The following is a 15,615-nucleotide window of genomic DNA, read 5'->3' on the forward strand; positions in this document are numbered from 1 at the left end:
GCCCATGAACCTCGGTAAACCGTTTGAATTTAAATGGCCGCAGCAATTACATTGAAAGTATTTTTCCTCGATTCTACTCCAGTTTGCCGTGTTAATTACAACTGGGAGCATGCATCCAGCAAAATGCTCCGGTCAATACGCCGGACCAGGCATGCTAAAGAGAATGCATGCAGCCAATTAAATTGCTGCAATCAATTAAGTTGCATGGAGGGGGTATATGATTTTTGGAGAAGTTTGTGTTTCCCTATGCCTCCCATCCATATTTCTCAACAAATTGCATTGATCGAACCCATCCCAATTGTCACTGCTATGTCCCCTCTTTAGCGCCACGACTCTGTTCATGTTTGTTTGGCTGCCGGTACTATGCTTATAACATAGATAGAGGCTACAAGAAGTAGCGACTCTGCATTTTATAAGTGCAGCTCATGCTTAGAGCGAGAAATGTTGTTGAGCACATTAGCTATCCATCAATTAATTTTATGACCAAATCTTGGATTTTACGTCGTACCGAACCTTTATTTATTTCCCTTTCTCTAGAGAGGTATCACAATACATGTGTGCTCTGATCCATTGTCACCATCTAACCTTGGCATGTACACTCAATATTGAATATCAATTCTTGTGGGAGAGCCATGCTCCCATTATAACCTCATACACCGGCTGCATTCTGGGGAAGGAGTGAAATTCTTGGATATCTCCACGATCCTGCCTCCAGCCCCATCGTATCGGACTTCAAGATTGCAACTGAGGTGAATCCCCTGATTCTTGCAGGAGAGTAGCGTAGTGCTATCTTTCTTTTGGAAAGACTTTTTCTACTTCTGATCCTTGTTAGGTTGTAAAACTTCTCCTTTTTACAATGAACTTGACCATTGATGGCGCACGTTGCAGCGCCCATCTGTTTCTATGGTGTAATGTTTGGGATTGATGTGTATATATGGAGGGATTTTACTTGTCAGCAGGCTACCTAACATATTATGGCGGTGTTTGGATTCCACCTAAGAATTAGACAATTTTATTGGAATATTTATGTCTCCATGGTGGGGAGTAATAAATTTCAATTACTATGTTTCCTGGGGTTACAAATCCTAAACCCTACTTCCATGACCCAGTAAAAGAGTTCCATGATCTACATCGGTACCAAAGGATCGAATCTATACATGAATATGGGTTGTGTGTATGGGGGCAGGGACCATGGGCTTCGATCCCTTTGCAGACTATTGTAATTCAAGAATTCATAAGAGATCTAAGTAAAATTGCAAAGATCAACATAAACATACCAATATCAACGTAAGTGTTATTCAATAAACATCAAGAATGATTTTGGTGCTCACCTCGAATTATTGGTCAATATGGCAATGGACACCCTTATGGCAAGTGTCATTTTAACTCATATAGCAATTACCTTATGGTAAATCAAACATCAGGCCACAGTAAAATTCAAATGTGACAGATTGTGGATAAAATAATAGAAGTATCACAAACATAATTGTACCATTTTCTATAAGGTTGTGGCTCTTAGTTTTCTATAGCCTTTCCTCTCCTATCCTGAACATGGATTAGTCTTTATGGTGGCTCACAGGTTTTGGCATACTTCAATTGCTCTTGTGCTCGCCATTCTTGACTGCCTTTAGCTTCACTAGTGCCACCTCCAACTCCTTCTCAGTGTCATTGTCTTTCAGCATTTGATATCCAACTGTTTCTTCTAATTTACATGAAAGACGGAATTGATGCAACCTTTCTAGTGTCAATGACACACATTAATGGTGATAGTCATAATTAATTATAGACAAAAGAAATCTAAGGAGCTCATTGAAGGTTGTTTACTTTGCCTTTCTCCTGCAGAAAGCAAACAAGTAATGCTTGGTAATTATAAATTTAGGAATATCATACTCAGGCACCATGGCTATTGGGTTAAGTGTACGACAAGGTATCAATTGTTCATCTGGAGGATGACGATATTTGTTACTTAGAAACAACTAATGCATGCTTTTTGAATGTAATATGAAAATCATGTAGAAAGGCGTCCTTTGTAAAACACGAGAAGTTCAGAATCAACAGATGAAATGCAAACCCATCACGCACAATCCATTGTTGCAACATTCCATGGATACACTGGATGCCTTACCTAACATTGCCTTCCTTGCCACTCACAAATTAGAGAGCAAAAAACAGTGGTACCTAATGCATTACCTTCATGTAGTACTACACTACATATCTGAAAATGTTCCACATGATTCAGAGGAAGATAATCTATATGATCAGAACAAGAAAAATACTGATGATGATATATACAACAAAATAACTTTAAGGTGTCGATAGGCTCCTATATATTATACTTAATAGTTTGCTAACCCGTGCATATATAGCCATTGGTTGCTTTTACTCACTTAATCTGCTGTAAAGAAAAAAAATGCAGGAAAAGGGCATATGGTAAGTAAAAGCGCATATTGTAAATACTGAAAGTACACCATAGATACTACTTGAGGTTCATATAAAATATAAAAAAGGTTTACATGTTGTCAAGTAGATGATTCAAAGGCTATGTTTCTGCAAATCTAGGCTTTCCTTTAGTTAAAGAACGTGAGGGAAAATACAAATCCAGATTACAAGCTAGACTGCATATGAATTATTGCTACCTGAAAACCAAAAGAGAGGGAAATAAACGAGACAAATATATGGACTATGTTTAATAGGTTCAGTGATTTACTGCAGAATCCAAAAATATCGACGTACGTGGATGAAATGTCAAGCTATGTTAGAAGTACAATGAACAAACAATTTAGTATCAATGCTCTCAAGTAAATAAATGGTACTCTCCATTCTTGGTTTCCTCTTCTGAATCAAATGGCACGCAAAATAAGCATTCTATAGTCTTTAAACATGAGAACTGAATGGATATGGCATTCTATAGTACCTTTTGGAGTTGTTCAATCGTCTTCATGCCAATCGACTTGATCTATTCAGAATCAATATTGGCGAGATTGTCTTGTTGCCGAAGATTAAGGAGGCTGAACGGATTCAGCAGTTCAGACCCATATGTCTCCTTAATGTTAGCTTCAAGATTTTCACAAAAGTGGCTACGAATAGGTTAAACTTGATAGCTGACCGTGTTGTCCGTCCATCCCAAACGGCCTTTATGCAAGGACGAAATATACTAGATGGTGTAGTAATCCTGCATGAGACCGTCCACGAGATGCACCGAAAAAACATGAGTGGAGTGATATTCAAAATTGACTTTGAAAAGGCATATGACAAGGTCAATTGGTCTTTCCTTCAATAGGCCCTAAGGATGAAAGGTTTCTCCGATAAATGGCGCCAGTGGATCCACAATTTTGTAACTGGAGTTAGTGTGGCCATCAAAGTCAATGATGATGTAGGTCATTACTTTCAGACAAAAAAAGGACTATGGCAGGGTGACTCTATGTCCCCAATGTTATTTAACATTGTCGCTGACATGTTGGCGATTCTGATTGAGCGCGGCAAGCAGGACGACCAGATTGCAGGAGTAGTGCCACACCTTGTGGATGGTGGCCTCTCTATTTTACAATATGCCGATGACACAATTCTTTTTATGGAACATGATCTGGACAAGGCTCGAAACCTGAAAATCTTGCTTTCAGCGTTTGAACAAATGTCGGGTCTCAAAATAAACTTCAATAAAAGCAAATTGTTCTGCTTTGGAGAAGCCATTGAGGCGGCGGCCGATTATGCTGACCTATTTGGTTGCGCACATGGCCAATTCCCGATCAAATATCTGGGAATACCGATTCATTATCGACGCCTCACCATTGCGGAGTGGAAGTATGTAGAGGAGCGTCTAGAGAAACGGTTGAGTAGTTGGAAAGGAAAACTACTCTCAGTTGGAGGACGGTTGGTTTTGATTAACTCTGTCCTCACAAATATGGTTCTCTATATGCTTTCTTTCTTCCAACTCCCAAAAGGGGTCCTAAAAAGACTGGATTATTTTAGATCCAGATTCTTTTGGCAAGGAGACGGTGAAAAGAAAAAATACAGGCTGGCCAAATGGAGCGTGGTTTGTAGGCCGAAAGACCAAGGAGGGCTCGGAATTCATGACTTGCAGGTCAAAAATGAGGCCCTACTCAGTAAATGGTTGTTCAAACTTCTTACTGAGAATGGTGTTTGGCAAACCATGTTGCGCAACAAGTATCTAGGTCAAAAGTCGGTGTCCCAGGCATTTTGGAAACCTGGCGATTCGCACTTTTGGGCTGGCCTAATGGCGGCAAAGAAACATCTCTTTCGCTTTGGGTCTTTCACGATAAAGGATGGGTCGGAGATTCGTTTTTGGGAAGACGTCTGGCTAGGCAATGCCAGTCTCCAAGAACAATATCCAGGCTTATACAACATTGTTCACGATAAGAATAATACTATTGCGCAAGTGCTCAGTTCATTCCCGCTGAATATTTTGTTCAGGCGGGATTTGATTAGCCCCCGACTTGTGTCATGTCATAATCTTTTATCCTGACTGGATTCGATTTACCTGACACAAGGTCGGGATGTGTTTTGCTGGAACCTTACTACATCAGGGTCTTTCACTATAGACTCTATGTATCGTGCGCTCACACATTCTGAGGTACCAGTGAGTAATAACAAGAAAATTTGGAAGTCCAAGATTCCACTAAAAGTGAAAATTTTCTTGTGGTATCTTCGTAGGGGGGTTGTGTTAACCAAAAACAATCTCGCACGACGCAACTGACAAGGGAGTAAGAAGTGTTGTTTTTGTACTCATGACGAGACAATCAAACACCTCCTTTTCCAATGCATGTTTGCGCATTCTACGTGGTCAGTCATCCAAATAGCGTCAAATTTGTATCCGCCCACAACTGTTGCCAATATTTTTGGTCATTGGTTGGACGGTATTTCAAATAGGTTCAGAACGCTAGTAAGGGTGGGAGCGTATGCCTTAATTTGGTCGCTTTGGCTATGTAGAAATGATTTTGTTTTTAATGGAAGAAATGCTTCTCCTCTACAGGTTATTTTCCACTGTACACAATTGCTACGTATGTGGTCTATGTTACAACGACCGGAGGACCAACCGCTGTTCAAGGCGGTCTGTATGCGATTGGAGCAGGTGGCTATGGAGGTTTTTTCCCAACATGGGTGGCAACATAACCTCGGATCGATCCACCACCTCCTTCGACATAGGCATAGTGTCGGTCTATAGGGCTCTACTGTTGCCGATTTGTCGGTTTTTTCATCAATTTTTTTGTCAGACCTTCATATTGGGCCGTGTGCATCATAGTTATGCAGAGGCCGGGTGTTACTCATAATGCTTTGTATCTGCTTGATGCTACATTTGAGATAATAAAATCGCCCTTTATCGAAAAAAGTACGTAGTTAACTAATACCAGAAGGCAAGTTGTTTCATTGTTCTTACATGCCCACTTCCTGGCAATTAGCATGTACATCATTACAACTCTAAACAGGTCAAAAACATGGAAAAGACAAGTACTACAGGAAAACTTAACCTCTTCGGCTCACTGGTCTTTATTCTGCAGAACAAGCAAGAGCTTTATTTGTTATCCATTAAGAAAGAAAGGAAGAACGAAAGTACAAAATGGTTATACAACACTAAAGCCTTGTGCTCTCCAGGTGATCCATCTACCGTAGCAACGATTACTCATGGATAATGTTTACACTGGCCTCTGTATAAGGTTAATTAATTTCATTTTCAGTTAATTCACATTCATATTGTATGAGTTACTATGTATGTGGAATTTCAAGCCACTTTTGCCTTGTCGGACCTTAGTCCATCTGTGAGAGGTTCCATGAGGACCTTCATTCACATTCATATTGATACTAGTTGTATGTACTACCAATTTCCAAAAATGGGAAATAAGATGCGGCAAGATACAAGCACAATATGCAGAAATGTTCACGAAAAAACTGAAGGAATTGAAGACAAAAAGGCACTGTCAATTTAATACTCATACCTCCAACAGAATCATCTAATCAGCCATGGATACTGAATCTGGATACCTAGAATTGGAGCGCTTGTATTCATCCTCCTCATGCGCCACCTCCACGGTGTAGGGGCTCAAATCCTTTCACGGTCAGATCGTGCTCCCTCCCATTGTCTCCCTGGGAACCAGGTCGCTCCAGCGGGCGCGTTCGTTATACTGTAGACAAAGAGGAAGGAATCGAGGAGGAGAGGAATATGCCCCTGCCGCCATCACCACCTAGCCAGATGCGATGTAGGAGGAAGGACTGCCAGAACGAAGATGAAGAAGAGCAACCAAATTAGTCAACCATGACCTTGTAGCTAGCTGCCCTTTCACGGCTGTAATCTGGGGCTATTGCTTGGCGATATACAAGTTTCCCTTCAACCTCTTGCCTACTGCTCATGATGGCTCTCTATCGGACTGGTGGTTAAAGGCTCTAGATGGTATAGGCACAAGCAGGAAAAAGGATCTCTCATCTCTAATCATGGCGGTTTCATGGCATGTTTGGAGTGAAAGAAACAACCATATATTCAATAACAAGGTATTCCTGAAGGTCGCTGAGAGCACCATCAACGAGCTCAACTCTTGGAGAATCGCTGGATTTAGAGGAGCTCAATGGACTGGCGCAGGATAGCATTCTTTCCTCCTTCCATTTGTATAGCTTTTACTTCTCCTTTCTGGCTCTTAGCCGTTCTGTAAATCTTGAACTGTATCTCTTGGGGTGACTCATCCTATCTTAATGAATGAAATCAGCACAATGTTGTTTTTCGTCAAAAAGTATTTGTCGAAGTATGGAGGGTGAGGAAGGAACAACAGGATGGTAGAGATTAAATGGAACACAGGGAGGAGTAGAGGAAGAGCAAGGAACGCCATGATAACGGGCCTGCAATTATTCGCTGAGGCGAATGCGGCGCATCCATTGCCATTAAAGATCCTCAATCCCCGGCATCCATTGCACTTAATGCTCCCTCAATCCCCGGCTAGTGGAATCCAAACAACACGCGACGGCTCGCTAGCTGCCCCGTCGCCGCCCCCTGCCATCGCCCTGAACCTGCATCACCCTACCTGCCGGCAAGGCCTCCGCGGAGCATGTGATCGATGCCCTATTTTCCAATTAGAAAAAAGAACATACGGCTGACTTGAGGCCTAGTAGGCCCAATTAACAACAGGCCGAGAATTTTGTTGCCAGAGCAGCGGCCCAGCCCATGTAGCGTGAACTGTGCGGCAACAGAAGCCCAGACAAGAATGGAAGAAGATCCAGCGGTCAAAAACTCACATAAATCCAAATCCAACGGTTGAAAATCTTGATGGCCTGAGAGGGCCGGAATAGTGCACGGTTGTAATGTCTCTAACTAGATCATCAATGGCGCGCGTTGCTGCGCCCGTCCATTTTATCAATAGAATGATTTGGATTTTAGTAATATATACAATTCAACAAAACTTGATACTCCCTCCTATCCAAATTAATTGACATTGGTTTAAAATATATTTAAACCCGCGTCAATTAATATGGATCAGAGAGAGTAGTACTTTCATGATAAACAAAGTAGGAGGATGACATAGTGACACATATATGTATAGATGCAATTCAGTCATAGAATCTATTTGCACAATAATCCATTTTGATAAAAGAATAATATAAATATTTGTAAGAAAACTCTATTAAAACTATATAAAAATTAAATGGTACAATATCTAAACTGGACATATACACAATGAAAAATACATAACAATTATTGTCAAATATTGTAAATTAACATAGGGTGGGACAACACTGCATACAAATACATGGAACAACAATACATAGTTCAACTTAAAAATGACACTGTACAAATTATGAACCCCTCAAACTAAAAGAAGGTACCCAACTGATTATTGTACAAGTTCATTCATTATTTATGATATTGAGTAAGCGTGTTTTTGATCTCCCCACAAGTTAATTAGTGGATATTTCTATAGCTTTACTATGTTAGAAAAGGTAATATAAATTCATCAAACAATCATTGATAATATAAGACAGAAATTTCATTCATCAAACAATCATTGATGATAATATAAATTGCAATATAAGACAAAAATTTAATTACGAAATGTATACCAAATTCTTTGTCATCTTGTTTTTAAGAGTTTGCAATGTGAGCACAAGAAACACACAAAATATTTCAATTAAGTGTGGTGCTAATATTGTTTACTAAATTATAAAGCTGCCCAAAACCATCCAGGTATTGAATTACATGATGATGTTTACTGATCCCAAAGAATGAAAAAAGAAAGGCCTTCCAGTCAAAATGATGCCTGCATTCAGGTTCGTGCACTTTGAATCAAAGTCAAGCTGCATAGGATGCTAAACAACATGTAAAGATGACAAGATCAAAAAGCTATAATTTAAATGGAAGATAACAGTAAAGCAAGCGCTACAGTTTGTTTCCAATTTTATAACCTTCTACAAAAATGTGCCAGTGGCTGTACATTTCTTCTAGGTCCATCTAATCACTTTAAGCATAAATTCATACTGCAAATTATCATATGAGAGATGCAGGCTTTAAGTGCCACTGCATGGTGCAAACTTTTCTATTTTGTGTCATTTTTATAGTAGATTTTTTTAATCTAGTGCCATATTTAAAGTTAAACTATCGATGCAAATGTCATGATTCTTTTCTGAACGTACAGTCAATTTTCTTGCCAGGAGGCGCAAGGGAAATTTCTTCAAATCCAAGAATTCCATTCTGTTTTGTGTAAAAAAAAGATCAAAGATCAGTAAAAATAGGGAAAATGTCGAGGGAAATGCACTATCGTATTAAGAGATATCATATTGTGTACCAAGTATCAACATCATTCCCAAATCAATGATTCACCTATGCACACATATTTATTTATCTAATAAAAGGATAAATAATACTGGTCTAAGTAATCAGTCCTAGGCCCAGGTGGAGGTTGTATATAAGAGGTAACTGAATGCCAATGGTTTTGATGTGAGTCGACCTAGGTAGGGATCAGTTTTTGTGAAGATTGTTTTTCATAAGAAATCGTTAGTATGTGGAGTCATATGCTCTTAGTATATACGATCAAGACTCTTAACAAGACAGATAATGTCCTTCCAGTCCCAGCTATCAAAGCTGGGGTGATTCTATGGGCAATTAAATGTCCCAAGAAAGTGGCGGGTACATTTGCTCAAGTGGATCTGGCTTGTTAAGGGGGAGTTTGGTTCAGAAGTCCTAGGATTTTTTTTAGTCCCAGGGACTAATCAAAAAAGACTCTCTAATAGAGTCTTTTTCTAGTCCCCGTAGAAAAAGTCCCTCCCGTTTGGTTCCTAGGGACTTTTTAGGGACTTTTTCCTAGTCTCTGGGACTAAAAAGTCCCTAAACCAAACACCCCCTAAATCATCTGTTTGTTAGTATTACATATTATGATATAAGTACGTGTGTGCCCAAAAAGCGTGCACGATTCTACAATTAGGAAGATGTATTTGCCATATATTGCTTATGGTTCCTACAGAATGGTAAACAGTGGCAAAAACAAGAGTCGGAGCGACTATATAGTAATTACATTAGAATGAAAAAAACAGAAAGACATTTTCATTGTACAATAATATAGACAGAAAATTCTTGTGCATTGTGGATTTACTGAATCAACGAATCTTATTGATCTTGAAAACCACCAGCTAAAACTCCTGAACCTTACTAATGCACAGGCATCACAACTCAGTTTTTTCATCTCTAATCATATACACAAACATGTACCAGCAGAATATTATTTTAATTTTGACAAGATGGGTGTGTATCCACTGACCCTGTTAATCATCCTGTCAAATATGGGTGTGTATCCACTGACCCTGTTAATCATCCGGTCAAGTATGACAACACTGATGATTTCTTGAACACATCAGACGAATATGGATGGGTTCCCTTGCTTTCGTCCAGGCAGTGGTCAATGAATCCATTTGGTGGTATATGGAGCGGGAACGACGATAGCGGTGCCCTGACGCCGGAGGCTCCACCGCCACCGTCCTGGCTCTCGTGTGCTGACTGCTAGAGGAATTCTGGCCAACCCTCTATCCAACAACTCGTACATATTTGTACTTCAATTAATCCCAGACATCTATATCGTCTTATGGAATCTTAGATTGAAGGATTCACCATAATACATAGATCAATGTGAAAAATAACTGGAAAAAAGATGCAGGAATCTGAATAGGTGGTTGGGCATTTGACAACTGAAGAATGTAAGAGATGGCAGGGATGTAAGGTTCTGGGCATGTCTATATTGTTGATACTACTGTGCTAAATATATATGCAACACAAGCACAAAACACCATAACACAAACCCATGAACCTGAGAAACTTGATTAACTAACAGAAGGCCTGCCCTTACCATGCAAAAAAAAAAAAAGACTGCCCCTAAACAAAGAAAGGAAAATTAGCAGGTGACAGCCAGTTGACAGTTCTCATCGAAGACAGTGTCGACGGGGTTCGTGGCGGCCTGGTTCACTTTTGCATCACCGATGAGCCGCGGCGTCGTTGAAGGTGACGCATGACGGATTGGTCGTTGGTCGTGATCTCCATGGAAGCAAATATCCCGATCCTTGGCGAGGTCGTTGCGGCCGTGGCGGATCTGGCCGCCGCCATGGCCTGCGCCTGACCTGGTCGATCTCCCTCTTCTCTTCTCTTCTCTTCTGATGAGGTGAGGAAGAGAGGGTGGGAGACGAGGTCGGCGGCTTTGGGGGAGAGGATAGGAGGGGCGGAGGCCGGCGGCGAGGTGGCGTGGGGGCGCGTGACGGGAGGGATAGCGTGGACGATAGTGGCGGTGGCGGCGTATCTAGGTTTCTCGAGAGTAGTCGCTCGCCCTTTTCTCCGATGTGTAAATTTCTTCGTGGGCTTTGTGGGGCAGCTAGGCCCAATCAACCAGAGTGCTGAGAAATTGCCATCGGAGCAGCTGCCCTTTAGGACATTTAGCCCACTTAGCAAGAGAACGTGGGATAAAACGACCATCCAACGGTCAAAAACGATTTTGACTCAAGATCTGATGGCTGAAATGCTGATGTCCTGAGAGGGCTGGGAGGGTGCTCAGTTGTAATGTGTCTAAATAAATAAATGGCAGAGCTTCATCTTGTTTGGCAAATTAACTTCAAAAAATAGCATGTCATGTCCTACGAAGAAGGTCGAGTCTTGTTCCATGCTTGTCAGGGAACATTTGTAGTTTGCATTCGTGATAAGATGGAGGGCATGGGGAACACGAATATCCATTTCTGCACTCGAACCCATCTAATTTTGTTGAACAGTAAAATAAAAAAAATACTAGAAAAATTCAAAAAACTCATAATTTCTTTTGCATGGAAGGTGTTCTAGTGTGTGAGGTGGATGCCAATTTTTTGCGCACATCTGACTAGCTCTCAGAAAATGGTCTGAACAGTGCAGGAACCCAGACCCCATTTCTTTTTTCCTGAGAGCTACACAGAGGTCCGAGTGTGCTGAAAATTGGCAGGGACATCATGCACTCAAAAATCTTCCATGCAAAAACAAAATTTAGATGCTTTTGAATTTATAGCATTGAAAAAAATATAGAACAAACATAATTTGTTTAAAAGGCACTGAATAAAATGAAAAAAAAAGTCTAGAACACAGAATGGCCCATGGAAGATCATCCATCGCCGCGCGGTTGCTGCATTTGGTGGAGCAGCGTGCAACGAACCAAGTCAAGCGCGCACGCTTGGCATCTGGTGATGAGTTTAGTGAGGCGTGCCGCGGTCACTCTCCTGGTCTTTGTCATAGTCAGTCTGCTGATTGCTCAATTTAGCCAGTAGGTTCATGGAACTATGGACAGTTGAAATGGGGAAACCTGGTCAAAATGCATGGTCAAAATTACATATGGAAAATACTGCGCCCAAAGTAAACCTATGGGTTTTGTTTGCCGTCGCGTGGCCTTTTGCTGACAAACTGTAATTGGCAAAGCGAAACTGACGAGGCGCATTATTTCACCAACTCAAATTTTGCGGAAATGGGATGACAACAAATGCAATCAGCATTCTTCGTTTACAAACAAGCACAGGCGTAGTGACAGCAAGAATTTGAGAACAATTAATCATCTTCAACAAAACTGAGTGCTAGAAACAGAGTAAGTCTGTATTCTCATCAGGCTGATTTTGTACTACGTACAGGACTGGTCCGCTCCGCACTACGGACCACATGGAGTCAGACCGTTCATTGCCGTTCTAGAGTGGAAAGAATTTGAACATATTCTTTAAATTGACGGAACTTGGATAAAAACACATGCAATCCTCATTCTTTGATTACAAACAAGCACAAGCATAGTGGCAGCAACAGAAAGAGAGGAACTAGACATCTCTGAAAAAACAGAGTACTAGAAAACAGAGTAGGTGTTCCTCAAGAATCGTTTTCTCATCTTGGCCAATAGTTGCAACTTGTATACTCCTTCTGAGTAGAAGTGCAGCTTGCTACTCCCCTCCATTACACCAAAGCCCCAAGATCAATGCATTCTTCTTCCATTCGCAGTGGAGAAACATCGAGATCCCTCTCAGTTTCACCTTGCACCATATCACAGGCCACCAGCCAGCAGAGAACTTGGCGAGCTGGACTCATTTTCCACGTCTTCTCCCCAGCTGACATTAAATAACAGGGCATTACTTAGGAATACATTCCGTCAGCAGATGCATGTTCACAAGCTGAAAACGGTGCCAGGAATGGAAATTAGTACATATTCATATGGAAAATCTAACACGACATCAACAAAAAGGAGTTGTAGATGAACTGACCACTTATCGATGTGATTACAGTCCACACTTCAGAACATTCACTGTCCTTTTCAAGCACTGGATGTCTGGAATGTTTCATTTGCTTCAGCTGGAGATGCATGCACCCTGCTCAATTCTCATCAGCCAGAGTTGCTCCAGGTCCTCCTTATATATCATGGTTCCTAACATTTGGAAATGCCACCATATTGTAAGCACTAATTCTTCCCAACAATATACACTGGGATAGAGAAGGAATATGAGCTTAACCTGGGCCCAACTTAAATAAGCTGCATTAATTGCATCATGGATTTGGCCTTCCTCCAGTTGGCTCCTTCCTATTAACCTTCAGCAGAAAATCAGGTAATGTGCTTGTCCCAGGTTTGTCAAATTCTAACTTCCTGTGAAGTGTGGCAACGAAGTGGTGCTTTATTAAATTATAAAAAAAATAAGAGGACCGCAATTGGTAAAGGTGAAACTCTAAGAGATCAAACTGGTATGAAAAAGAACTACCTATATGTGGACTGTGAAGAGGACAAGTAACAACTAAGGAATTCAGGTTTATGTTAAAAAATAGTGTGTTTTTTCTTCTGTAAAATGTTAGAGGAAATAAAAGATGAGAGGAAAATCTATGCAGAAGAGCATGGATAAAAAGAGAAGTCACGTACAGCCATGGAAATTTAATACTGTAAGATACTCTTTTCATGTCAAGCAGGTAATCAGGTATGTAACACAACATGGAACCAGTTAAAATCCAAAGGCAGTAGCGCGGAGCCGCAAACATGAGCTCTTACAGACAAACATTGCATGCTTTCAGAAGGTGGTGGCAATCCAGTTGAAGAAGCGAAGTAGGGATGACAGCATGAAAAAAATTGTTGAGCATATGTGCAGCCGATCTTTGCTGCAAGACAAAAAAATAATTAGATAAATCAAAACTTGTACATAATATAGCGTACATACATCTCAGCTGGTACCTGTATACTGTCTGAACAACTGACCTGTCGAACGTCGCCGGTGCCCAACTCTATAACTTAAATGGGTTATGACTTCCTCCAGTTGGCTCCTTGATATTATACATCCTTCAGCAGAAAATCAGGTAATGCGCCGCCATAAGTCGCGTCAATTGCATCATGTGTTTGATCGTGCCACGCTCCACCTTGTCCGAGGTTTGCCAAATTTCAACCTCCTGTAAATTGTGGCAACAAGGGCGCTTCAAATTATGTAAAAGAAACAAGCGCAGCCAAACTGGTAATGGTGAGAGTCTAAGAGACAAAACTAACATGAAAAAGAACTAGTACTTCTGTTTGGAGAAGACAAGTAACAAATTATAATGCATATCAAGTATAAAGAAAAGTGTGATTTCTTTTCTTCTGTACAATATCAGAGCAAATTAATAAAATCTGAAAGGAGAATCGAAGCAGAAGACTATGGACACAAAAAACGCGACCACTTGAAGGCTGCGGCCTTGGAAACTTGATACAAGTGTAAGATACCCTGTACATGTCAAGCAGGTAAACAGGAATGTGACAAACACAACATTGAACTGATATCTTCAGACAGTGGTAGGTAAGCAGGTCAAATTTAAGGCACTAGAGCAAACATAACCCCTTGCAGACATTGAGACAAACAGTTGGTGTGCACAAAAAGATTGACAAATCAGCAGGGGTGGTGGCTGTCATTCACCAATTAGAAACAGAGAGAGAGAGAGAGAGAGAGAGAGAGGGAGAGAGAGAGAGAGATTCGATCTACAGGTACTTACATGAAAGCAAGGTGTTGCAAGGCGGCGACCTGAGCGAGGAACTCTGATGCGAGCATATATATATATATATATATATATATATATATATATATATATATATATATATATATATGCAGCCGATTTGAGCAGACAAGGGAATGAAGCTGAGAATATCAGCGCAGGTCATCTTCGCTGTAAGAGATGACAGAGAGAGATTAATAACATACATCTCAGCTGCTACTGCTTGAACAAAAGAGAGAAAACATAGATCGAGAAGCAAATCTGCGAGATGCTGACCTGTCGCTGTCCTCTCCCGCCGCAACGGATGACTCCACCGTTGCTTCCGCTTGTACACCGGATCCTTCGACGATGTGCTGATCCAGGTCATGGTGGCGTCGTTCCAAGGAAAGTCGCAGCACAGGACGGTTGGGGTGGGCGTTAACCTCACCTTCCAGCACACCAAGCCTCGCAACTTGAGCAGCGTGACTAATCCAAATCTCCTTGAGTCTTGGAAGGTGTTTGATACCAGTAACCCCTGATTCCAACCTGCCCTGTACGATTTTTATCTTTTCCAACTGGGGCGAGGTGCCTTCCTCAAATATCAACTCTCTCGGTTGAGACTCACAGAAAAAACTAAGATACCTGAGGTTTAAGAATGTTTCTTGTTTGAAGACTAGTTTTTCTGTAGCATAAGAGCCATAACAAAGATTAAGGGACATGAGCTTGGGAAGTGCGCCCAGTATTTTCATACTTTTATCTCCTTCTGCTAGATGGCTTGACCATAAGAAAATCTTCACCAAATGCACTAGATCCCCAAACCAGTCAGGCATCTCCCCAAGATCACCATGCAGAGTCAACGACCTCAAGAGAGGGGGGACAGAGGAAATAGAATGCAACCACTTGATACCACTTCCCCAAGGAGTAGATTCCACATAAAGAGAGCGGAGGGAAGTGAGCTTCTCAATAGATTCACACAGTATCTTGCTCTTTTGCTTGCTTGCCCCTACTGTAACACTCAGCTTTCTTAGCTTTATTAGCTCCCCAAGCTCTTTAACTGCTTTCCTACTAGTTCGCTGAATGTCAACATACTCTAGTATCTCTAACTCCTTCAAGTTGTTGATCCCTCTGGGCACCCTCACACCATTGGAGTTGGACAAACAGCCAGTCCGGAC

At 41.1% G+C, this 15,615-nt stretch overlaps 1 long non-coding RNA gene across 1 annotated transcript; it reads right to left on the reverse strand.

The window, feature by feature from the left end:
* Positions 1–13,017: 13,017 nt before the first annotated feature.
* LOC123172554 (uncharacterized) lies at positions 13,018–13,872 on the reverse strand. The gene is made up of 3 exons (XR_006485635.1): positions 13,704–13,872; positions 13,500–13,606; positions 13,018–13,106 (listed from the first exon to the last, which is right to left on the reverse strand). It is a non-coding gene; the product is annotated as an uncharacterized lncRNA (long non-coding RNA).
* Between the last annotated feature and the right edge of the window lie 1,743 nt (positions 13,873–15,615).

This window comes from Triticum aestivum, unplaced genomic scaffold, assembly GCF_018294505.1.
Source record: "Triticum aestivum cultivar Chinese Spring unplaced genomic scaffold, IWGSC CS RefSeq v2.1 scaffold23735, whole genome shotgun sequence".
NCBI classification, from domain to species: Eukaryota; Viridiplantae; Streptophyta; class Magnoliopsida; order Poales; family Poaceae; genus Triticum; species Triticum aestivum.